Source organism: Mobula hypostoma, chromosome 13, assembly GCF_963921235.1.
Source record: "Mobula hypostoma chromosome 13, sMobHyp1.1, whole genome shotgun sequence".
Lineage (NCBI taxonomy): Eukaryota > Metazoa > Chordata > Chondrichthyes > Myliobatiformes > Myliobatidae > Mobula > Mobula hypostoma.
The window spans coordinates 78,554,286-78,578,532 of NC_086109.1; the positions used below are offsets into that span (position 1 = coordinate 78,554,286).

Sequence of the window (24,247 nt, forward strand, 5' to 3'; positions counted from 1 at the left end):
ATTCCTGAAAGTCGTTTGTGTACGGTGATGGTAGTGAAAGGAATTGGTCCTATCGTTTCAACGTTGCGTGACTGGAACAGCGGACGAGTAAAACAATGAGGAATATGCACTTTAATATAAAACAGTAAAATTGGTAAACAATGGAAATGATTAAAATGAGGAAATTGTGCAATATTTAACAGCGAAGTGTTCAACTGGTTGAGGATATTTTACAATAATTTTGAATCTTATCTTTTCCGATGATTAGAGGCATTCACCTGATTTCACAAACACAGAGAATGTAAATGATAAAAATCCATTGTTCAGACGCGATAACATGAAATGACGCCTTGCACGATGAGTTATCGGTGTTGAGGAGACCCTGACAAGGGGGAGATGTTGCTGCTCCTATAACAAGTCCCGATCGCACGGAGACACGGGGAGGGCGGAACAAGGGCACAGGCTCGGTGGAGGCAGCGGTCCCGGTGGCAAGAGGCTGGGAAGCAAATTTATCAACGCGGAGATGGCGGAGCCAGCACCCCTCCTCCCTTCGTTCGCTTTTCGGGGCTCCACCCTGCCCGACGCTACCCGTACCGAATGAGCCTGAGACACCGCACATCTCGCAATTACCTGGACTTTGACAGCACAGCAAGTAAAGAAGAACGAAAGGTTGCCCAGCCTACAGAAGTGAATGCGTGCAGGGATTGAATGCTAAGGTTTGCAATTTGCTGCCTCTGTAAATATCAAGGGGTTAACACTGATTCCTGCCTTTTCTTCGCTGTAGGAAGCAGATCGAAGCCTCTGATTTGAAAGTCAATAGCAGTTCCCACCCATTACCAATCGCGCCTCCTTCGTGCCTTTTGGATCCCTCGGGGTGTTGGCGGGAAACACTTGTTCCCAAGAGCCCTGACCAATCGATTGGCCCAGCCCGAAACATCGCCCCGCCCCCGGCACCTCCCATTGGAGCACGGAGCCGTCGATCAGGCGCGCGCGAGTCCTGGGCTGGCGCTGTGCAGACGCCCCAGCTTGTGCGCTGGAGCTGGACGGGCGGTCGGGACGCCGCTCGCTCTCTTCCCGCACTCGGCGGCAGTAAGTCCAATGTTTTTTCCTGCATTTGATTTTGGGGGTTCTTCTGACAAGCAGCAGGCCGAATGCACGAACTGTCACGGTGGCTCTGACTTTGCCCGAAGTTTTATCCTCTTTTTTTTGTCTGTGTGAGTTGAGTAACATTTCTGCTGTTCGCGTTGATGCATTTGGTTTGTTTGATCCGATTGCCTAGCCCCAAACACTTATCACTTCATTTGTTTTAATGTGTGCGAGAAAGAAACCATCACTGTTCTAATTTCTTTCGCAGCAATCATCATTTCAATGTCAGTTCGCTAGCAAATGGTTCTATGTCCCCCCCCCCCCCTGTAATAACCATCTATCCGGCTGCCCTAGTGTTTAATGGGCATCACTTAACCACCGAGCCTCGGGACAGTCGTGTTCTTCACAGCCGCGGTGTTCTGTGGCTCGGAACCGGAGTTCAGGCACACACACTGATGGCTATTAACGTCCTGAGTGAGCGAAATCCTTGTTCGCAGCAGCTCCGACCTGCGATGATGTAAATTTGCACCGTAACATTTTTTTTCTGCCCCTTTTTGTTCTTATTAACAAAATAGGCGTAGAGAATGATAGAGTAACGTGGTCAAATTCCACCGCCCACCACCACTTATAATAATAATAATAAAAAAGACTTTCCCCGGAGTGCTGCACCGTGAACAGTTTACAATTCACTTTATTGAAATGAACCTCCTTCCGTACGGCTCCTTGCAGAGAGCTAAGATGCAATAGGGTGATGACAAATGCGATGCGCACCTGCTTTATGCCTTTACCCTGTTGCTCTCTTGAAATATGGAATCTTAAAGAAAATCTTAAGCCATTTGTCTTTTGTTTTGCCCGTTAAAAAAAATTACCTAATAAATATAAATGCACTAAGACCTGAGCCTGGAGATCTCTTTGGGTGACCAATATAAATCACTCTGGTCTTTTTGGTGTCGAGAGCTAAACCCATTTTGAAATGCGCATTAACATTCTGACAGGTGCTATTACAGCCACAGTATACATTGAGTTATTACAGTTGCATCAAAGTGTTCACCAATTACAATATATGTGTGCATCTCATCTACCCTTAAAGGACAAGTGACTCTGCTGCCACTTTTCAAATCACAAGCTTTTGTTGATCAATTTCCATTGCTTATTGTTATACAGAATGTTAGCAGGAAGTAGAAATGAGTAGTGAATGCAACAAAACTTCGATTTTTTATGCTTATTATGATATTTGATTGGAATATTGGATACACAGTTTAACAGTATTTACACTGTTGTGTTCTGCACAACCAGAATTAAGTCACTAAATCTTTTATCACAGTAGATAGATCACCTATGTTTTACAGTGGACGCTTTAAGCAGCCTGGCTGATTTCAGTCAACTGTCTCTATTGTTTATTGTAAGTAATACAACAACAAATGTACTATAATCATATAAAATATGAAGCAAAATATTTTGAAGCTGTGAATTTATGACTATAAGGTATTTTGTATTTGGGAAGGTAATTCATGGAAATGTTAGTGATTTGAGTACTGTAACTAAAAATTTCACAACGTATTTCCACTCTAGCATTTGAAGCTGTACTACACGGTACTTGTATAATTCAAATGAAGGTACTTTTATAATTACCGGCTATAGGCCAAGATGTTTCTTATGCGTTGATTACTGATCTTCAATGTTATTTAACAAGAATAATTACCCAATATTTACTCTAACCAATATTTTAAGCTTTCCAACATTTATGTATTTCCCCACAGTGGTATCACAATAATACTTGTAGAATTCGGTGAAAATTATCTGCCCTGAAGTGCCAGGTTTACGTTTAATGTGTAGTATGGACTTTTTCTTTTGCAAGTCAATGCCAGTCATAGGAGATACAGATCCATGTTCCAAATTTATGTCTGAAGACAATTAAATGTTGCCTTTGTACCAACAGAAGCTAGGGCACATCTTAAATGTAAGATCATCTGCCAGAAATTTTATTTCTTCTCTCTACCTCCAAGCAAACAGTAAATGCTAATTGATTATTGCAGTCAAAAGATTATCAAGTATCTCACCACACTGTTTTCATTATGATAACACATTTCAGGATTTCAGTACATCAGTCAACAGCCTTGCCCTCAATTTCTGATATTATTTCTTCATATGAGGTATTAGGAATTGATCATTGGATAGAAATAATCTTTTGTTTTCAATCATCCAGATTTAGACACTTCGCGATTTACAGCAAAAAATGACCTGTTGGTGGAATTCTCCACAGATGTTATCTGACTCACTGAGATACTCCAGAAGCTAGTTTTTTTTTTGTTTTGGGCTGCAGCATCTGCTATCTCTTGTGTCTTAAGGGTTTGCAATTGAAATCTTACTTTAAGAAACTCGGTGCACCGTCACATCCCATGGTTCATGAATGTTGACCATTGAATTATCAAGATGTTCAAGATTGTTTACTATCATCTCCAGTACACGAGTGTGAAGGAGAATGAAAAAGTTGTTACTCTGGATCCGATGCTGCACAAAAACGCAATATGATAAATAGCACAAGTATAAGAAACACAACAAATATAAATATATAGCTTATATACAAAGATTAATTATATGCCCATAAAGTGATGCAAGGCAGAAGCGTGTCTATACACAAGGTGACTGACAGGAAATGATAAAGTAGTGGTTATGGGAGGTGTGAAGGGGTGGGTTAGTAGGTGGAAGTGTTAATCAGCCTTACTACTTGGAGAAAGTAACTGTTTTTGAGTCTGGTGGTCCTGTCATGAATGCTATGTATCCTCCTCCTGATGTGTGTGAGTATACGTATATATAAAATAAGTTGGATAGTCCGTAACTAAAAGATCCTTTTGAAAAATTGCTGAATAAACTTAATGATGTACACCTAGCACCTAAGTAGGATAGCAAGTCCATATAACTTGCAGTTTCCAGACTAACCCGCATAGTTGAAACTTTCAATAGGAAAAATGCATTTAAAAACATCAAATTGATCCTATTTGGCATTGCTGAGAATGTGTGGTTGACTTTTTATTGTGATTACTAGTGAATGCTTTGAATAGATAATACAAGTCTGGAATAGTGTTCTGGAGAGTTGAGTTAGTATTACTTAGAACTCTTGATTAGGAGGGGTGTAAGAATAAGATAAAGTACATTTGTAATTTTACAGAGAGAGCTCTTTTGCTGCCCACTTTTTGAATTTCTGAGCTTTTGACTTTATTAACACCTTTGTAATATTTGGTTGTATTTGACTGAAGGTAAATATAGTGCAATTGCAATTTCAGCATTAACGCTAGCTTTTAATTCTGTGCATTGCTACTTAAACCTTCTCTGAACAGATTCTTTCAATTTTTGTTAGCAGACCATCCTTTAATGGTTTGACTCCCGGGACTTAAATTTACTCAACATTCCCTCTTTCCCCAAACCAAAACCAAAACCAGTCACCCCATTTCCTTGCTGCAGTTTTGGGTTTTTGTTCAAGTGAAGTTACAGTAGCAGAACATGAATGATCTAAGGCGCTAACTGGCCTCTTTCTTTGTTAATGTTATGACATTCCTGTTTGTAGTAACTCTTCTGACCTTTCATGATGCCCTCATTTGCAAAGCTAGCTCCTAAAATCATTGTTCTGTATCTTGCATTTTGTTCCAGGGAATTCTTAGCATTTTCAATGTATAGGGGTCTGAATGGCTGTCCCTTTATGGAGTGGCTCTTCAGACACTTCTTAAAAGCAGAACAGGGCTATTGACATCAAGATCATCTTCATCTTATAGAAGCTTGCATCTGTGTATCTCTGTGCAAAAAAAAAACCTTTCTTGTCTTTTATCAATACTACAGTGGTCACTGCCTCTCTGTTGTTTCTGGCTCGGCTGTAAATAATCCATTATAGATGGTGGGGGAAAAAGAGGGCATTATATCCATTTGTCTATTCCAAGTCAGGAAGCAACCTGCAGCTTTTAGCCATGTGTTTTTACAAATGAACACCTTCTGTAAATGGATTTTATTGAAATCTTATTTTGAGGATCTCTTTAGCATTGGTACCTCTGATTAGAGCAGAGCTCCCTCAAATTATTGCTGATCTAAATGGGACCTACCAGGATCTTGCAAGTTTTTTTTTGCCCCTCCTTTCTTTGTATAGATCTTCATTAGAGGGCATTGTGATGTGATCAGAATGGAACAATAGCAACAACAGATGCTTTGTGTAATGAGCATATTAAGAATGGTAACAGAATAATGTCAGAAGTCATTAATGAGAACAGCTGGGGTAAAATAATCATCAGACGGTAGCCTGAGTCTCAAAAAGATTACTACTATAAGACAGGAGAAAGCTTCTGTTATAAAATGAGAAAATGATATGCGATCAATGAAAATAACAAACTGGATTGTAGCAGATATAGAATTAAAAATAAGATCGTGGATAGAAGACAAAGTGTGTTTCTCCCTTTGTTTCCAAGTATATAATGAAGGCAAAAAGATAAACGATCATAAGAATCATTAATTAAAGAAATGTCAGCATTTATTTGAAAATAGAAGTGATTAGAAAACCAGGTACTCCAGATGAAGTAGTCTGAGAAGCAGGGAGTAAGGGCGTGGGAAGAAAACAGAAGCAGGATATAGACCTGAAAACATGTAGGGAAGATTAAGCCTGTGGGGATACATTGATTTAATGACTTCCTTGCAGAGTGAAAACTGTTCATTTAAAAAAAAAATTCTGAAAGGGAGATGCTCCAGTACGCTGAGAAATTGAGCCCGTTGTTTCCCTTCTGCTTTCTGTTAGGGAGCTGGACTGAGGACCCTGCCCCTAAAAAGTGGGAGACTGGAATGATGTTCTGTTATGTGTAAGTGTTTCTTGACTGGTTGCATCACAGCCTGGTCCTACCAACGTCCAAGAATAGAAAAGCCTACAAAAAGTCATGGATACTGACCAGTACATCACAGAAAACTCTCTCCTCACCATTGAGCACGAGCGCTGCCACAAGAAAGCAAAATCCATCATCAGGGGCCCCCACCGTCCAGCTTGAAGGCACTCATTCCACAAATCAGGAACAGCTTGCCCTCTGCCATCAGATTTCTGAATGGACAGTGAACCCATGAACAACACCTCACGATTTTTTTCTTTTTTTACACTCTCCTTTTGCACTACGTATTTAATATAACTTTTTAAAAAAAGTATATATACTACTTTAATTTAATTACTGTGTGTACTGCTGCCACATAACAATAAGTTTAATAATGTATGCCAATGATATTAAACCCGATCTGATTACATTCCCCTTTAGTTGAGAATGTTGTCCTTTTTTCAATTAAGAGACCACTTTTAATTTAAAAAAAACATGTTGCACTTGAGTTCCTCCCACCCCCCCCCAAACTAAATTGTATATTTATGGCAATGTTTTGCAGCTCGCAAATATCCTGTGCTCAGTTGGCATACTCATTGAGAGAGGCCTTAAGGAAAGCAACTCTAAGAAGTGATTAAAATTTTGCATTTGCTCAATAGGAGCCACTTCTCAAGATTAGGATTAGTGCATGTTGTTGGAACATTCGGAATCTGCTTTGCCACGAGCTGGTGGCTGCTATATCAGTACCCACTGCTGGTGCGGGACTTGAAACCAGGCAAATTATTATTCCCTTGCATTGACGTCTCTAGGAATTCCAGACTCTTTGCATACTTATTGAATATTATTTCTGGATGTGAATATCTGTAGAAATCTTCCTGGGGAATGGTGGCCTTGCTGATACTCAGATCTGCAGCCACTGTTATGGAGACAAGTGTGTTGCTACCTTGTCACTGAGTCAGTCTCGTCCTGTCTTATTTCACTGTTGCCTCCAGCGAAGTAATTGCTGTAATGAATAAAGAGCAAGATCTTTGAGATGACGAGATGAAGCAAGGTCAGGAGCTACCAAATGAGGGCACCAGATACTGTACATCTTTTGAAAGTGCATTTCTACCGAGCCAGAACTCCCATTTTATTTCATTACAGAGCAGAGCTTTAGTAAAATATGTTCTCTGTTTCAATATCTGGTGGATAAGAAAAAATAAATTTGTGTTGGATCAAAGCAGTTCTGCTGAGGAATGATTGACGGCACAACCTATACTTACCAATTTTTATTCTAGATGGTGTCCCACTTGCAGACAATTTATCCTGTTCTTTTGTGCATGTTTACTGATCTCCTTCTGCCCATTTGCGGCAGTTTTATACTTATAAATTGCAAAGTCACCAAGACAGCTTTCAGTATAGTAATGTAAAATAATGTTTAAACACCTGCACTTTGCAAGGATTATTTCCTTTGCTCATTTCCAACCAATATGCAAGTCAGCAGACTCTCCTGCCTCCATTTGCTTTTGTGCCAGCGGAACTGGTCTCACTGCCTAGCAGCACCTCTGGGTACACAAAAAATGTTAATGTGAAGACAGAACCTAACTAAAGAGGGAGAGGAATCAAATCTGCTTCTCCTATGGGATCTTGTATATTTTAAATGCCTCTTTTCATGATGTGGAACAACTTTTTTTTGGAATATTTGCTTTGTGCAAGATTCTTTAGCCTGGGACTCTGCTAAGGTTTGAGTATAAAGTAGAATATGAAATTCATGCATATTGATTTACTCCCAGAACAAAACTAGATGCTCGTACCTTGTAAATGTATGATCCATGTGGTACTGTAGACACAGAAGCTGCATCATTTGGACAGATGCAAAAAATCCATCTGCATTAATAATTTACATAAATGAAATATGAAATCTAAACTAGATCATTTAATACAGATGATGAAACTTTACTGATTATTCCCCTCTCCTGCACAAGAACTGTTAGTTATGAGTCTCTTGGAGAAACAAGGCTTTGGAAGAGCAGTGAGTGAGAGGATCTTAATTTCCAGAATATGCATTTGCTTTTGTAGGGTGCATTTAAGTCTCAAGTTGCATATATAATGTTAAAATCAGTTGTCTTCTGCTGAAAATTTTAATCACTTTCTGTCGATTAGTTGAATTCATGAAGCTTAAAAGTTCTGATTTCTCAAGGTATTCAGGAAGGAGCACGACTGTGTTCTAGAACGAATTATGACAGAAATATAGAGAGCGTTAGATTTCATTTTCGGTTTAAACATGGATATGTCCCCAAGGCTTTGTTGGGGTGTACACCAGGCTGGGAGGAGATTACTAGGGCTCTGCTGAATATTTTCAATATTTTTCTTATTATAGAAGAGTTGTAAGGTGACTGGAGGACAATGGGATATGAAGTGAGGATAACCTGGGTAATTATAAGCTGTTGAATCTTAACGTGAGTGGTAGGGAAATTACTGAGGAATAATTCTAAGGCACATGTTATCTGTACTTGGAAGGACAGGGACTACACAAGCAACATTAGCATGGCTTTTTTTTAAAGTGTAGTTCCTGCCTTACTAATTTGAATTTTTTTTGGAGGAGGTGAGTAAGCGTATTGATGTTGTGGTACAATTTTAAAGAGGTAAACTATACACCACTGAATCAGGCCCTTCGGCCCGCTGAGTTGAAGGCAATCACCAACAGAATGGGTAGGATGAGGGAACATGAACCAGTCCTCGCAGAGGATCAGAAGTGGAGAGGGTGAGCAATTCCAAGTTCCTGGGTGTCAAGATCCTTGAGGATCTAACCTGGTCCCAACATATCGATGCAACTATAAAGAAGGCAAGACAGCGGCTATATTTCATTAGGAATTTGTGGAGATTTGGTTTGTCAACTAAGACACTCGAAAACTTCTACAGATGTAACATGGAAAGCATACTGAGAGGCTGCATCTCTGTCTGGTATGGGGGGGTGGGATTGGCTACTGCACAGGATCAAAAGAAGCTACAGAAAGTTGTAAAATTAGTCAGCTCCATCTTGGGTACGAGCTTACGTGGTATCCAAGACATCTTCAAGGAGTGATGCCTCAGGAAGGCAACGTCCATCATTAAAGACCCCTGTCACCCAGGACATACCCTCTTCTCATTGTTATCATCAGGTAGGAGGTACAGAAGCCGAAGGTGCACACTCAGTGATTCAGGAACAATTTCTTCCCCTCTGCCATCCAATTCCTAAATGGACATTCAGCACTTGAATACTACCTCACTTTTAATATTTCTGCTATTGCACTATTTTTAATTTAACTATTTAATATGCATATATACTTACTGTAATTGATTGACTTATTTTTCTATATTATCATGTATTGAACTGCTGCCACTAAGTTAACAAATTTCACAAAATATGCCGGTGATATTAAACCCCATTCTGATTCAACATTCATGTTGCCCCCATTTATTATTCTCTCTACATTGTCATTGTCTCCCTCTGGATTCTACCGCACACTTACACACCAAAGGCAATTTAGAGTGTCCAATCAACTTAAAAACCCACACATCTTTTGAATTTGGGAGGAAATACACCAGGTCAGAGAAAGAACGTGCCAACTCTACAGAGTCAACACCTGAGGTCATGTTTGAATTTGGGTCTTTAGCATTGCGAGGTAACTGTGCTGTCTGTTTAGTCTATATGTAGCCTTCAGTTTGTTCTTTGACTTGGGTCTATATTGGTAATTGGATCCAAAATTAGCTTGGAAAATGGAGGCACAGGGTGATTTAAAAGGTCTACAGTCACAAAAAAAACTACCTGTGACCAATGATGTACTACATGGTTAGATGTTGGGAACATTGTTGGTTGTTAACTTTATTATTGACTTGGATGTGAATCTAGGAAGTATGATCAACAAGTTTTCAAATGACAGGAAGATTGGTGCTGACGGTGAGGGTAGTCTGCCAGTAGACATTGATGTTGTTGGAAGGGCAGAAAATTTATAGATGGACTTTTATCTGAAGTGCGGTAGTGCGTTTCAGGAGCATGTAGAGCTCAGAAGTACACGGTGGATGGTAGATCCCCAGGAGGTCCTGATAAGTAGAGGACCTTGGAGTAAATGTTCAGGGAACTCTGAAGCACATGTTAATGAGGTGGTTCAGATAAACCGGATACTTACCTTCATTAGCTAGGGCAGTGTGTTCAAGAGCAGGGAGGTTATGATACAATTGTATAAATCATTAATTAGGGCATGACTGGCTGTGTGCAATACTGGTGTCCACGTTATAGCAACATTGTGATTATACTAGATAGGGTGAAAAGCAAAATTATTAGGATTGTGCCTTGAATGTTTGAGGAGGCTAGACAGTCAATTAGCTTTACTTCTTGAGTGTTGAAAGGAAATCTGATTGCGTTACACAAAATTAAGAGGCATGGATAGTGCAATGTTTTTTCTCTTTAGGAAAGGTAACTAGGCCTTGGCATTGAAAGGTATAATGCTTGGAAATGGGACTATGTAATATAGATAGGCATAAAACAAGTACAGAACTTTTGCTACTTAGGAAGCTGGGTGACATCATATGGCAGGTGCGACATGGACATCAAAAGAAGAATAGGGATGGCAAAAGACACCTTTACGAGAATGAAGAGTATACTGACCAATACTAAATTGGGCATGACAACCTGCCTCAGAGTACTGAAATGTTACGTGTATCCAGTAATGTTACATGGCTCAGAATGTTGGAAAATATCTAGTAACATGAGGGAACGAATTGTAGCAGCAGAGATGTGGTTTTTGAGGAGGATGCAAAGAATATCATGGACGAAACAAATATCTAACGAGAATGTCATGAACAGAGCAAACACAAAGAGAAATAATGTATGAGATCATGAAAAGGCAACATAACTTCATTGGACATGTGATTAGGAAAGAGGAGTTAGAATGCACGGTAATTATGGGAAAGATTGAAGGGAAGAAAGCAAGAGGAAGACAAAGACAAATGATGATGGAGACAGCAGCCAGAGAACTGGAAATGAATACCAATGAATTGATCCACTTGACCTGAAACAGGAGTGTGTGGGCCATGGCAGTCAAAGCTCAAACTGGGCATGGCACCTGATGATGATAGATAGGCAATTGATAGTTAAGTGAAGAACAGTTCAGCACTGGGTAGACCATTCAGTCCACGATTTTCTGGTAGTCTTGATTCAGTTGTCTTATTCCTGTGTATCATCACATCCCTCTTATCTATTCTCCTCATTCATATGACTATCTGAAAGCCTCCACAAGGCTGCCTCCTTCCACTACTACTCCTGGTAACCCATTCCAGGTACCTACCATTCTCTGTGTTTAAAGAAAGTAACCTGTCCCTCACATTGCCGCTCCCCAACCTCTGATATTTGACATTTCTATCCTGGGGGAAGAATTCTGACTGTCTACCCTATCCCCTGTCTATGCCTCTCCTAATTTTAAAAGCCTTTGACACTCTAAGGAGAATGACCCAAGTTTGTCCAACCTTCGTTATAGTGAATACCCTCTAATCCAGGCAGCATCCAGGTAAACCTCTTCTGCACCTTTTTTCACAGACTGCACATCCTTCATGTAATGGAGTAACCAGAGTGGTGCAGAATGATTGGGTAAAAGACTTTTCCCATCCTTTACAACTCCTGGACTCACTAATGTTGACAAGATCAAGACGGGTCCACTCTAAAGATTCGATGAAACCAAATCTTTTATCCAACTGGCTGTGATGAAATACTTCATAACTTTAGGATATAATCTCATTTCAGTGGCAAAAGGAAGAAAATGGTTTTGAACTTGTTTAGTTTTTATTTGTTAATCCCAATGAATCAAATCTCCTATTTCCATATTTTCAAATGTAGTTATACTTGTTCTTTTAAAAAAAAATGTAGGAATGCAAGTATCACATTGGCAAAAGTCCCACTGTTATAACACTACTGAGAATTTTTTGGTGTTTTGTCAGTAGTCTCTAAAGCTTGCATCTTTAAGCTACGATGAAAGATTCTGGCCCAAAACATCAAATGTTTATTCCAGTCCATCAATGCTGCTTGACCTGTTGACTACTTCCAACATTTTGTGTCAGTTGTTCCAAATTTCCAGCTTTTGCAGAATCTCTTGTGTTTATCTTTAAATTAGAATCAGAATTAGGTTTAATATCACTGGCATGTGTTGTGAAATTTGTTAACTTAGCAGCAGTAAATGCAATACATGATAATGTAGACAGAAGAAAAAAAAGTAATTACAGCAAATTACTTTTAATCTATTGTATAGATTAAAAATAATGCAAAAAACAGAAATAATATATTTTTTTAAAAATGAGGTAGTGGTCATGGGTTCAATGTCTATTTAGGAATCGTATGGCAGAGGGGAAGAAGCTGTTCCTGAATCACTGAGTGTGTACCTTCAGGCTTCTGTACCTCCTCCCTGACAATAACAATGAGAAGAGGGAATGACCTGGTGTTAGGGGTCTTTAATAATGGATGTTGCCTTTCTGAGGCGTTGCTCCTTGAAGAATTTCTTGGATACTATGGAGGCTAGTACCCAAGATGGAGCTGACTAATTTTACAACTTTCTCCAGCTTCTTTTGGTCCTATGCAGTAGACCCCGCTACCCCCATCCTCATCATACCAGACATTGATGCAGCCTGTCAGAATGCTCTCCGTGGTACATCTATAACACAAGTTTTCAAGTGTTTTAGTTGACAAACCAAATCTCTTCAAACTCCTAATGAAGTATAAGTTGCTGTCTTTCCTTCTCTATAGTTGCATCGATATGTTGGGATCAGGTTAGATCCTCAGAGATCTTGACATCCAGGAACTTGAAATTGCTCACTCTCTCCACTTCTGATCCCTCTATGAAGATTGATTTGTGTTCCCTCGTCTTACCTTTCCCAAAGTCCACAATCAACTCTTGTCTTATTGATATTGAGTGCTGGTATATCTTGCTGCTGTATGCCCTCCCATCTCTGTCTGAGGTTCTAACAACAATGGTTGAATCATCAGCAAACTTATATATGATATTTGAGCTATACCTCCCAACACAGTCATGGGTATAGAGAGAGTAGAGCAGTGGGCTAAGCACACACCCCTGAGGTGCGCCAGTGTTGATCGTCAGTGAGGAGGAGGTACGCAGATTGTGTTCTTCTGGTTAGGAAGTCAAGGATCCAATTGCAGAGGGAGGTTCAGAGGCCCAGGTTCTGAAACTTATTGATCAGGATTGTGGGAATGATGGTGTTAAACTCCGAACTATAGTCAACGAACAGCATCTTGACATGGGTGTTTGTATTGTCCAGGTGATCTAGGCCGTATGAAGAGCCACTGAGGTTGTGTCTGCTGTAGACCTATTGTGCTGATAGGCAAATGGCAGTGGGTCCAGGTCCTTGCTGAAGCAGGAGCTCATTCTAGCCATAACCGACCTCTCAAAGCATTTAATCAATGTAGCTGTGAGTGCTACTGGGTAATGGTCATTAAGGCCGCTCATGCTGCTCTTCTTATTCTTAAATTATTACCTTTATTTAAAACAAAATAATCCTGCTTTTACTGGACTTCTTTCCTGGAAGAGAGCTGAAGTGAAAGGTCAGGATTAGATCTCCACCCATTTATGTGAAATAAGGAACCTATCTAACTCTTCAAAAGGTGGGGAATCCCAAGTTTAAATTTGAACTGGAAGCCTTATAATTGCAGTGGGAAATGGGAATCTGTACTGGTTTTATTTTCTCCAGGTAAAATCATGCTGATTGTCTCTGTTTAACCAGGCTTTCACCACTTAGCAAATGGTACTGTAATAAGTGTCCTGAAGAAGGGTCTTGGCCTGAAATGTCGAATGTTTATTCATTTCCATAGATACTGCCTGACCTACTGTGTTCCTCCAGCATTTTGTGTGTTTCTCTATGAAGCGAATGTTAAAAGCAACCAGCACTGAAAGAGATTTGACATTAATTGCATTCCAGACATACAGTTGGATTCTAGACATGTAACTAACCATAGTCGAGACAATAGTTGTTCAGTCAACAGGTTGATTTTTAAAAAATGCATAGTCAGTCTCATAAATAATGAGACTGTGGGCAGGTAACCTATTGTTCTATAAGGTGTTGCATTTTTAATTAAAGTGATACTCTTTTACTCTTATTCTGTGATCTCTGAAGTAACTAATAAGGATAAAAAAAATTGCTTTAATCCATTGTACCTGTTGCTGCAGATCTGGGGCTTGTACAACTGGGTGTAGATTTGTCTGGCCTTACTTTTGCATGTGCTGGTCTTGAGAGCTCTGCAATCATTGGTAACTTGGTCAAATTTGTAAAGAGTAATACAGTGAAATCAATTAAAAGTGCTGTTGGAGATTTTGATAGATTAGTTGGAAAAATTGCACTGTCATGCTAAACTGCTCTTGCATTTGGGTTGATAGCCTGTTTTAAACTGAACTGATTTCGGCCTTTTGACAATTTGAGGTGCTACACAAGGTTTCTAACCAGAAGAATAAAGAATGAAATAGAATAGATTTTCTGTTCATGTTCAGTGTTACGTAGTCTCTTCTGGAAAATACATGTGAACACGAGGCAAAAAAAAAACAGGATCACTCAATTGAGATAACCTCCTACATTTAAGTAGGTTCTGTTGCTTGGGTACGATGAATCATCACTAAGTAAAATACTGGAGGGTGCCCCAAACCTGTGGAACTCTTCCAGCAAGCAACGTCCTCAGAAATAGAATACAGGCCAGGGGAGAAACTGAATTTTGTGATTTGGGCAGGGGCTTCATGTGAATTAAGATGTTACTGTTTATAGAACTTTTTTCTCCCACTAGCCCCATCGAAATAGAAAGCCTATTTTATCTAGTTAGAGAGGCCAATAAAAAACAGCAGATAATTATCTGGTGTGCCAATAATCATGTATAACATCTGCAAGTGTTATACAGGAATAAATACCACATAAATATCATCAAGTGAAGCAAATATCTGCCTGAGGCAGCAGTTCCATTGAGTTTTGGGGAAAACTGTCCTGTTCATTAGCCACAGAAGTGAATGTGTGGGAATGGATCACTGTTTGTTTGCTGTTAGTTCCTGCTGGGTCTCTGGTCAGTGTTTTTAAATACTGCCCAGTGTTTAGTAGAGAATGACTACTCATGTCAGCAGGTATGTGGTCTGAGGGATGTGCTCAGAATCTCTCGTGGAAAATGTGAAAGGAGCTTAAAGCAAAAGGGTAGATCTATATTCAAGAGATTAGACGATAAGGCATAGAAGCAGAAATGAGCCTTTTTGGCCCATTGAGTCTTCTCCGCCATATGATTATGGCAGATATATTTTCATTCTCAACTCCTTTCCCTTAGCAATAGACACCCTTACTAATCAAGAGCCTATCAACTTCTGCTTTACATATACCCCATGACCTGGCTTCCACAGGTGCCTGTGGCATTGAATGCCACAGGTTCACTACCCACCAACTAAAGGAATTCCTCCTCATCTCTGTTCTAAGTGGATGTTCTTTTATTTTGAGGCTGTGCCATCTGGTCTTAGACTTTCCTGCTACTTGAAGCATCCTCTCCAAGTCCACTCTATTTAGGCCTTTCAATATTTGGCAAGTTTCAGTGAGATCATCGTCCTTTTAAACTCCAGCAACGACAAGCCCAGGGTCATCAAAAGCTCTTCATGCATTAACCCTTTCATCCCCATGTTAATTATCATCAACTATTTGAATCCCCTCCAATGTGAGCATATCTTTTTTCAGATATGGGGCCCAAAACTGTACAAATGTGATCTAATCAAAGCCTTGACATCCCATCTTTGCTTTTCCTATTCTAGTCCTCTCAAAATAAATAGTAACATTGCATTGGTTATGAACTACATGGCATAAAAATCAAAAATATAGATAAAATGTAATAAAAAAACTTTCAACTTCTTCCTTTCGATTTTACCTGACAGTTATTAAATGCATCATTGCCAAGACAGTTGGTTATCAGGCACCATACATGTTTACTTACACTGGAAAGTTGATATGGATCATGATGAAGCAAGATTAAAAACACAAACAGTGCCAGTGTCTGGAGATAAGGAAATGAGGTTCATTTCCTTTCATTTGGACACCCGTGTGTTTCCAAGCTCATTCTCATGAAGTAACTATATACCATTCTCCAAACTTAATATGTCTGAAACCCCTGAAGAACTAACTGGATTAAGCATTAGACATAAATGTTGACGATAGATTGTAAGGTATTAGTTCAGTATGATTGCTTTTCATGCCCCAAAACCACAATTTTACAGTTGAATGGATTCAGAATAGGGTGAAAAGGATTATGACAGTATAAAACTGATTGGCTTATAATGTTTCTAAAGGATGCTAAAGCATCATGAAATTTTACAGAATAATTAACAAAATTAAGTAGCATGGAGACTTGGATAAATACTGAGTCCACCCTGCCCTGTGGTCTAATACTTTAAGATATCACACATCTTGGAATTAATGTGCTGTTCAAAGACATCAGTCTTTTCATCAGCATCAGACTCTCATTAAACCTTAAATAGTCATGCAAGATTATGTTTTGTTTCACTTTATGTCGGCAGCTGACTCCACCCAGCTATTGTCCTCTCTGTATCATTTGCATTCATGATACATGTGATTTCAGTGTGTGTGTGTTGTGTTGAAGGAAAAGTTGCCTGGCAGTGTTGCCCGGCAGCTTCACTCAGCCAGTATCCTCATGTTACCATCTGTGTTAGGCAAAGAGACCAGGCACTTAAAAGAAGAAACAAAGCAAAGGGAACATCAAAGTTAATCCGAGCTGCGTGCGAGCTTCCTGACAGGCAACAATGAGGAAATGGCTATTAGAACATTATTGCTCTCAGTATTAGCAATAGTGTGCAAATAGATAGGCCTTTTTTTGTGGCAGAAGATTCTCATGTGATCTGAAAATCAGGAAAAATGAAAATGTTAGGACCTAAACACATCACATCATTAGCCTTTATTTAACACGTGCTACATCTAGTATTATGGGTATTCAGGGACTGAGCTGTGCAACAGGAATTCTGCTGCATTGGCCATCATGGAAACACATGTTTGTTCAGTTTTTCTGGAGGATATTCAAATTAGTCAATTTGGAATCTAGCATTGAAATATCTTCTTGCCCACTGTAGAAATGTATATCAAGTATTAACAAGTCTGTCATTTGCTTACTGATTACAATCTTGTCTTCATTTTAAATTTAAGTACCTCAATGTATTCATAAACATTTTCAGCATTGGTTCATTTGCAAGTTTAGCATTCCCTTCTGTTACCTCATTATTCTTTTCTATTGCTTTGTTGATTTTTTCACAATTCATGTTAACTGAATAGTGAAAATCATTTCTCCTTGGACTTTTTTTTTTAAAAAGAGATTTTATTTGTCTCTAGCCTCTTTTGATGCTGTTGAACTACTGCTTTTGTACTGGGTGATAATAATAAATTTTTAAAAAGCATAAATAACTTGCCACATCAGAAAGATAGATATGTTCGATTGCACAATAGATAAATGGATGATGTATACTGAATGAATTGAGCAGTGTCTTAAAGCAAAAAAATGAAATAACCAGTGGAAACTGAGTGCAAGTGCTGAGTATAAAAGGAGGAAAGCATACAGTTTGCTTAGAGGTTTGACTGCTCCAACCAAACCAGCCAAAATAAGCTTTGCTGATATCATGCATAACTTAATGCAGGAACATTCAGAACTGAAAGCACTGTTGATTGCAAAACACCTTAGAATTCATAAATTGAATCAAAAGTAAGGGGAGTTCATTTCATCTTTTGTGGATGAATTGAGGGAATTTGCTGAGCATTGTCAGTTCAGTGATGCACTGGTGCACTGAGAGATTGTTTAGATTGTGGAATGTTACCAAAAAACATTCAAAAATGGTTCCTAACTGAAGAACTACTCCCATTTAAAAGAGTATTTGAAATCGCTGTATCAATGAAAACAGCAGCCAGAGACACAATTGAGTTGCAGTCAGGTAGGAAAGTGAGCATGAACTGAATTGCAGTGTCTAATCAGAAACCTGCCTGGCTGAACAGGTTGTATTACCATTGTGGCAGGCACTCGCGTACAGCAGACCAATGCAAGTTTAAAGGCAAAGCTTGAAGAAAGTGCAACAAAGTAGGACACATACCAAGATCAAGTACAGACAAAAATAAATGGACTGCACAGGGTCAAGAAGAGCACTAATCTACATGCTGTTAATGAAAAAAATCTGATGATGATGAGAGTGACACAAAACGATGTAGCCCTGAAATTAACAATGTGAAAACTAACAGGAGACTAGCAATATGTCTTCCCCTCAATAGCTAGAGAGATATATTAGATCAGTACCCTCTGCCCATTGTAGAAGATATCTTTGCAAACCTTTCTGAAGGGAAATACTTTAGCGAAGTGAACTTAGTTGAGGTCTACCTATAAATAGAGATTTAAGAAGATGCCAAAGTGTTCCTTAATATAAACACTTGCAAAAGGCTTTATCGCTATAATAGGTGTATTTTTGGAGTAGCATTAGCACAGTGGCAGAAAGCTATAGACCAGGAGTTACAAGGCTGTCCAGGCACTCAGAGTTACCTAGATGACATCATTGTTACCAGTGAGGATGATAAGGAACATCTCCAAAATCCTAAAAAAAAATGTTTTAAAAGATTAGGAGACACACCATATGAATTCTTTAAACCAAGCATCGCTTACTGTGGTCACACCATTGGCACACAAGTTTACACAAATGTGCTGAGAAAATTCAAGCGGTGGTTGATCCCTCGAGGCTAAGGGACATGTCACAGTTGTGGTCCTTTTTAGGATTTATCAATTACTATAACAGATTCCTTCCAAACCTGGCCACTGTGCTCCACCTCTTCACCTCATTACTACAGATCAGGAAGAATTGGTGACAGACAAAGCATCGTGAGGTAGCTTTCCAAAAAACAAAAGGAATGGTGACTTCAGACACTGTACTCACAGATTATGATCCACAACGTCAGGTGAAGATTAACTGTGGTGCTTCTCCAGTTGCAGTCATGAGTAATGGAAAGAAATGCACTACAACCTTTGCATCACATTCCTGTACTGTTGTAGAGAAAAATGATGCACAGATTGACAGAGAGGCCATGAGTTTGGTTTGGTGTGTTAAATATTTCAACCAGTACCTGCATGGGAAAGAGTTTACCTCATTACTGATCATCAACCATTGGTGTCCATTTTCAATCCACAGGAGGGTGTTCTGTTAACAGCAGTAGTATGAATGAAGAGATGGGCTTTGTTTCTTGGAGGACACCATTAAGAGATTGAATTCAAGAAGACAGCTAGTCATGGAATTGCTGATGGATTGTCCCAACAACTATTGAAAAAGGAAATGCCTGAAAACTTTACAAAAGAGGACATTCCTCTTGATGCACTGTTTTCTCCCTGATGCAAATCGGAAGTCTCCCTATTATGGCAGAGGTGATCCAAAGGGAAATCAGAGAAGAGCCCTGACTGCCTTGGGTCTACACAGCAACCCGAATTTGCTGGAATATGCAACAGACATTCCAAGCACCCCATTTTTACCAGCACAGGGATGAACTTGCCCTTGACATGGGTTGCTTTATGTGGGGATTGAGTGTTGTACCATCCAAGCTGAGAGCTAAAGTGTTGGAGGAGCTACATGCCAGGTATCTAAGTGTGATCAAAATGAAAGCGCTGGCTTGAAGCTTTGTCTGGTGGCCTGGTACGGATCAGCAGATCGAGCAGCTTGCCATGCACTGTTTGGTCTGCCAGCATGTCCAGAAGATTCCAAGAGTAGCGCCTCTCCAACCCCGGGAATAGCCTGCATTGCCCTGGGAGAGGATTCATGTGGATTTTGCCGGACCATTCAAGGGCACAAATTTCTTGGTAGTAGTGGATGCAGCTACGAAGTGGCCAGAGGTGTTCCCAATAGCTGCCACCATAGTTTGACACACTATTGATGTGTTAAGAAGCCTCTGCTCAAGGACTAGTGTTCCAGAACACTCAGTCAGTGACAATGCACCACAATTTGTGTGGAACAGTTTCAATCATCCCTGAAGATGAATGGAATAAGACATATTCCATCTGCACTGTACCACCTAGCTTTGAATGGCTTAGTGGAAAGGTTTGCCCAGAGTCTAAAGAATGCACTGTGAACATTATCAGTAGAACATACTACACACTGAATCAGAAGCATGCCAATTTCCTCCTTGCATATTGCAATGCAACACACTCCACAACTAACAACTCCACAGCTATGCTGTTCCTGGGTTGTCTTTGCGTTCATGCTTGGATCTCCTCAAACCCAATCTCAGAAGGAGTACGCAGGACAAGCAGCTGAGACAAATTGAGGGCTCCTCAAACAAGGAGGTTTGATGTTTCACTCCTAGACAAGCAGCCCTGGTGAGGGACTACAGAGGTGATCAGAAGTGCGTACTTGGAAAGATTAAGGACTGTCCTGGACCACTGTTCTACATAGGAAGATTGTGTCTGATGTCACCTGGAGTCAGTACATTGACCAGTTAAGAGGAGCAAAGTCAATTGTTAGAGAAGAAAGGTGTCCAGAACTGTCAGAACCATTTCCGGCAGTCCCAGAATCAATTCCTACAACCACCACAGAAAAGGCCCCAGAACCTAAGGTTGTTTCACTGTTACACATCTCTCTTGCCAAGCAGAGTGACCCTTGTCAGGAAAGACGTTATTCCACAGGAGGAAGAAATCTTTCATAGCAATTAAGTCTTTAGGCTTGAATGGGACAATTTAAAATTTACTCTGCTGTGGACGTCTATAGAGAGGTTGTATTATAAGTATACTGTGCATATAGGATGACTAGAGAGCAAAAGTTACATATTTGAGTTGAGATACATTCTATATTGTGTTGGAGTTTATATCTAAGCAGGGAGGAGTGTTGTGTATTTGATATTTAAGTAATATTTGAGTAATTTAAATATTTGATTAAGCATTCTTTGTTTACAAATTACAGTTTATGTGTAAAAGTACGTAAATAGCATACGTCATTATGCCACCATGACGCATGTAAGTAAAAGTAAAACTTAAGAGTAGCCCCACTTCCTTGGCTCCTGTGTTTTTTTTTCTTTCAATTAGTTTTTGGAGTTCCAAAAGATAACACCTAGAGTTTTGAAAGATGTGATTTTTTTTAATATAGCCAGTGTTTGCTATGCTTATTTTCTCCAAGGTTCTATATGCTCTGGATTATTAGGTAACAAATATGAATTGAAGGTAACAAAAGCGACCTCACTATTTTAGAAAGTAAGGAGAGGGAAAAGAGAGAATGATTAACTTGTTAGCCTATCATCAATGGCAGGGAAAATACTAGTACAATATCTATAATGAAGGAAATGAAACCAGAACAAATGGGAAAAAATAATAGACACATGATTCTGCAGATGCTGGAATCCAGAGTAACACACAAAATACTAGAAAAACTCAGCAGATCAGGCAGCATCAGTGGTGAGAATACACAGTCAGTATTTTAAGCTGAGTCTTCATCAGGACTTGAAAGGATGGGGGAAGAAGTGGGATAAGAAGGTGGGGGAAGGGGAAGGAGTACAGTCTGGCAAGTGATAGGTGAAGGGGGAGGTGGGTGGATGGGGGGAGGGGGAATGAAGTGAAAGGCTGGGAAGTGATGGGTGGAAGAGGTAAAAGGGGAGAAGGAACCTGATGGAAGAGGATAGTAGACCCTAGAAGCAAGGAAAGAAGGAGGGAGGTGGTGGGCATTGTCGAGTGTTGTGTACACATACTGCTTTTATATGTACTAAAAGTATAGTTTTCACAGGGGGACTTCATGCTGAATTCAAAAACAAATTGTAAAGTTAAGGCAATCCAGAGTGGAGTTTGAGCAATTAGTTTGATATATTTGTGTTTAACCACACTCAACTTTTGTAGAACTGGGTTTACTCTTTCAGAAATGTGTAGCGTGACTGCATCCTGATGAAACACACACATAACATGTGATAAGTGGAGCACCCCATAGTGGTAAGAGTAGGCAGAGCTAAGGCTGGCACAGTACCACAACTAGTCGAGCTGCTGCCTCATGGCTCTGGTGACCCAGGTTCAATCCTGAGTTGCATTGTGCTCTATGTGGATTTGGTGCAACCTCCCTCTGAGCGTGTTGGTTTTCTCCAGGTGCTCTCTTTTCCTCCCACATTTCAAAGATCAACAGTTGTATGTTAATTAGCCGTAGTTAAATTACACCTAGTTTGTGGGTGAGTGGTCAGATCCGGGGTGAGTTTAGTGCAGTGTGTGAGGACCGTCAAATGTTTTTAGTGAAATAGAACATAAACAGGACAGCACTGACCCTTCAGTTCATGATGTTGAGCTGACATTTTAATCTGCTCCAAGATCAATCTAACCCTTCCCTCCCATGTAGCCCATAACTCTTTCATCTATTTGCCTATCTAAGGCTCTCTTAAATATCCCTGATGTATCTACCTTTTACCATCATCTCCTGCAGTGTGTTCCATGCACTTACCGCTCTCTGTGTGTTTAAAGATACTACCTCTGGCTTCTCTGACTTCCACTCCCCCCCGCCATAACTTCCACCAATCTCCTTCAAAATGTGCCCTCTCATATTAGTCATTGTCATCTGAGGACAAGCATGCTGACTGGCCACTCGGTCTATGCCTCTTTACTATCCTGTACACTTCTATTAAATCACCTCTCATCCTCCTTCACTCCAAAGAGAAAAGCCCCGAGCTTGCCCAACCTTTTCTCATAAGACATCCTGTCTAATCTAGCCAGTGTCCTGTTAATTCTCTGCACCCTCTCTAAAGCTTTCGAATCATAAGTAGCATGGTAGCGTAGCAGTTGGTGTAACGCTTTACAGACCCGGGGACCTGGGTTCAATTCTCGCTGCTATAAGGAGTTTGCATGTTCTCCCTGTGATCGGGTGGATTTCCTCCTGATGCTCTGGGCTCCACCCACATTTCATAGATGTATGGGTCAGTAAGGTAATTAGTCATGGGCTCATTAGCTGGAAGGGCCTATTACCCTGCTGTACCTCTTTTTATAAAAAAAATTCCTTCCTAAAATGAGTCAACCAGAACTGAATGCAATACTCTTAAGTATCGTATAATCAGAATTTTATAGAGCTGCAACATTACCTCATGGTGTAAATGAGTGTTTAATGACTGGTGTGGACCAAGGTGCCTGTTCCCTGTTGTACAAGTATGACTACAATTAGGGGACAGAAAATGGGTAAGTGTGGCTATGTGAATGTGTAAGTTTACAAGCATAGTGTCACAGAGGCTAAAGACCTGTTCTACTTTAATAGTTGCTTCGGAAATAAGTAGATGTCATTCTTAGCAATGAATGACTTAAAAGAGCACGGAAGAGGGACCAGGGTCACTTAAAATAAGGGGTGTAAATGAATTCCCTGAACCTATGTTCATTATTTCTTCTGAGGAGAAGCTCTGATTCCTGCAGGGTGGATCCAACTCCAGTAGGGAAATCACACCCAGCTAGAGGTCGCAGTCTGCTAACATTGAGCACCATCAGGATGAAGATTTTCCAAAGTCTTTATGGGCAGTCAGGTTTTCTGGGCAAGACTGCAGGCCTGAATTAACCTAGCTATTGGGATCGGATATAGGTAGGGGCATTTGGGGAGTGATCACAGAAGCTATTGAGCCACAACTTGTTAGTGGTCTGCCTCCATCTTGGAGAGAGTGGGCAGTCGACAGCTAGAGACTAGGTCCATGAGAGTTGAGAGTTTTAGATAGAGGGAACTGGCAAGGAGATGTAGAATGGAGGGCAGCAAGGGATAGTGACTGAGGGAGTGTGAAGACTGAGGGAACCAGTTATGGGAATGGGGTCAAATTAAGGAGACCAAGGGATGTACTTTTAGGAAGTGGGAGAAGAAGGAAAACTGAGGAAAAGTGTGTACAAGGCTATGTGACTGTGTTCATCGTTTCTTGATAGCTAGAGTACATCTGTGTGTGTGTGTGTGTTAGTGTTAGTTATTTGGATTTTATTACCATCTTGCCATTGGCCCAAAGGTGTTGCTTTGTCCCAGCTGTGTGGTGGTCGGTGTGCCACAGCTATCCTGCATTAAAGAGAATTTTGCACTTGATGGAACCTAGTCATTCTCAATCCTAAGAAGGAAGAAGAAAGTTTTAGATGCATATCAAGAGCCGTGGAGATGTGAATGCCAAATATTGAACAGGCAAATAGAGAGAAGTACCACTTCTAAACACAGGAGATCCTGCAGATGCTGAAAATCTTGAGGCACACACACAAACAGCTGGAGAAACTCAGCTGATCGTGAAGCATTAATGGAGAGGAATAAACTGTTGATGTTTCAGGCTGAAACCCTTCATCGGGACTGGAGAGGAATGAGAAATAAACCAGAATAAGGAGGTAG

General features: G+C 40.1%; 1 protein-coding gene across 15 annotated transcripts in view; it reads left to right on the forward strand.

Moving 5' to 3' along the window:
• Positions 1–676: 676 nt before the first annotated feature.
• The window catches only part of sema6dl (sema domain, transmembrane domain (TM), and cytoplasmic domain, (semaphorin) 6D, like), a 357,548-nt gene continuing 333,977 nt past the window's right edge, over positions 677–24,247 (forward strand). For 11 of the 15 annotated variants that reach the window (XM_063066003.1, XM_063065998.1, XM_063066011.1 and 8 more), the window contains exon 1: positions 991–1,068. The gene's annotated coding sequence lies outside the window, so the exon portion shown is untranslated. Of the gene's footprint in view, positions 696–980; positions 1,069–1,175; positions 1,194–24,247 lie in introns of those variants that run through there. The other 4 variants (XM_063066004.1, XM_063066002.1, XM_063066000.1 and 1 more) reach the window with 3 other exon arrangements.